We start from the raw sequence: 2,610 nt of genomic DNA on the forward strand, positions 1-2,610 counted from the left end.
CGGGGATGTTGAAACATCCCTGACGGCAAGCCCGTCGGGGATAAACATCCCCGACGGCAAGCCCGTCAGGGATGTTATATAAAAATTTACTGGCTACCAACACAGTCAAGTCAGAGATTGGGGACCACAAGACATCATATACATATATATATCCGACAAAAAATGAAGTAATTTCAGCGACTGATGATAAATTCCTTCACAGAAAACATAGACAAATTTTATTGCAGACCAACTAGTCTGAACAATTGATACAGGAACAATTGCAGACAACAAAGACAATTTAGGAATTATAAGAGTCCTAGGCTCCTTATTTCCACAGACTTCGAGTCTATCAAAAAAAAAGATTATAAGATCTGGGGAGAGATTTCCTCACAACACATACATATATTCATAAATATATTGAATATTCCTTCACAGCCATAAACACGCTGAAAGCTAATTCTTTACGGTTGTGACCTGCCTCAAGAGCATATCACCCACATCGCGAGAGACAAGTGATGATTGTTCCTTCAGCTGGAGGATTTTGCTCTCAGTTTCTTGTTCAAGGCGCTTCACATTAGCACCAGAATCACCGCTGCTCTGTTATACCAGTGAATAAGAAAAGGGTAAGAATGTGGACAAGCTAGCACATATAAGAGATAGCATGTAAGAAGACCACGCCGACGATATGGCATGTGAGAGAATAGAAAATGCTAAGACGAGATGAACTTGAAGGAATTGATCAAGTTGAAAAATTCAAGTGAGTGCAAATTCTGTCAAGAGTATTATAAATGAATACCAAAATTTGTAAAAAACAACAATTCATTTGTAAAAAACAGTCTAAGGTTGATATCTTGTGGAAGATTCTCATATACACTAAATCCTAATTACACTATGACCTGGCTCGACCATACAATGTATGTCAGTGGCGCACAAATTCAGTATGCAGTGAATGACCAGCCTGTAAATAAAACGATCATGCTTATGTGAATTTGTTATTATTTGTTTTAAGGGAAATGCCAGAATATAAAGGGGGAAAAGAGACAGTGAAGTGCGCCTTTCCTGATTTGGACTTGCCGTTATATAGATTACTGTTATTTAATTTGTTAATAAGTACTATTAGGTTTGTTGTGCTATGAGAAAAGAAATATTGATGCAAAGATAAAATATTGATGGAAAGACAGGAAAGAAAACATAACAAGATGACAATGAATCATCGTATTTTGCAGGTAACATATTATCTTTTTCCAACAAGATAAAGCCCAATGACATATGAAATAAATAATATTGTTAGCGCTAAAGCGACATTTATGAGACAACCACCAATAACTGAAGCAACAGTAAATGTAGCAAAGGCTATTGCACCTGCAAACCATTGCATTTTCCAGTGATCCCCCTTGAATGAGACCAGCTTTGTGCATCATTTCGACCTGTAAACAAGTCGACTCCATAATGAGGTTTGTAAATATATGTAAGATAAAAACAATCCAATTACAAAAAAGACCACTCTCACATGCTTCAATACATTCTAGAGGCTTCGTCACATAAATAGCAACTCAACCTTAAAAAAAGAAGAGAAAGCTCTTTGATACCTCTACATCCAAAACTGTATTTCAATGGAAGATAGGGGCATGGTGGAGGTGGCAGCATATTTTATGTCCAAGTGATGGCTCAAAGGTAGCCTAAATGTATCCAGCTTTGAAGTGGCAGTTTACAACTCTATCCTGAATAGCCATGAGCCCGTTCTTCCACTCGAGGAGCCTCAATTTATCCAAGCCTATTAGTAGCACCAACTGCCTTTATCTTGAACTTATCAATGTGTTATAGGTTACAGATTAAAACTTTTATCTTATAACAACATTTGAGATTAACATAATTAAAGTAGTAAAGCCAAAAATACATTATAACTAGAAGAAATTGTATATAAACCTCTTCATAAATGCAGAAGGTTCTTGAAGGAGCTATTTCCTTGGAGTAAATTGCATCATCCGTGAAACATGAATACCACTGACATCCAAAGTGACCTCCATAAATGCTAAAGTTGATTATTCCAACACAATCATACATCCATACACTGCCTGCTTGCACCTCGCCCTCCCGTCCCAGAATTCACCCAGCAACGACAAGATACAAACACAGGCACTCACACACAAGTACACTCACCCGCAGACACTAACACCTCTTTGTCCCACATGCTAGAGAATGTTTTCCATTTCTGGCTTAAGCTCACAACTTAGTATCATTTCATTACAACTTTTAGGTATTAGCCCCTCATAAGTTAGTGACTGTCAATTTCTTTCAAATGGATTTGAAATCTTAGAAGCCTACTGAATGAAATCTTTGTATACAACACCAACATAAGGTGATATATAGACCAAGCAATATTGAAAAAGACCCTACTTTTTTGGTTCAAATTCTTACCTCTTCATGAACCTGTTCGGTTGAAAATAATATGCATCCAAGTGCTTCAAACTCAAAAAGATGCAAAACTACAGCACTCAAAAAAGAAATGTAAGATCAGCTTGGATCTCCTGCATAGCAATCCAAGAAATCGAGTCTCAAATAAGAAACAACAAAACCTAAAATCACAAAAAAAAAATTAAAAAATCACTGACGGAGGTCTCTGCGAGT

General features: G+C 36.9%; 1 long non-coding RNA gene across 1 annotated transcript; it reads right to left on the reverse strand.

Annotated features, from left to right (window-relative positions):
* On the reverse strand, positions 495 to 2,394 carry LOC109835917. The gene is made up of 3 exons (XR_002245734.1): positions 1,572 to 2,394; positions 1,345 to 1,409; positions 495 to 579 (listed from the first exon to the last, which is right to left on the reverse strand). It is a non-coding gene; the product is annotated as an uncharacterized LOC109835917 (long non-coding RNA).

The sequence above is a fragment of the Asparagus officinalis genome, chromosome 4 (genome assembly GCF_001876935.1).
Source record: "Asparagus officinalis chromosome 4, Aspof.V1, whole genome shotgun sequence".
In the NCBI taxonomy this organism is placed as follows: domain Eukaryota; kingdom Viridiplantae; phylum Streptophyta; class Magnoliopsida; order Asparagales; family Asparagaceae; genus Asparagus; species Asparagus officinalis.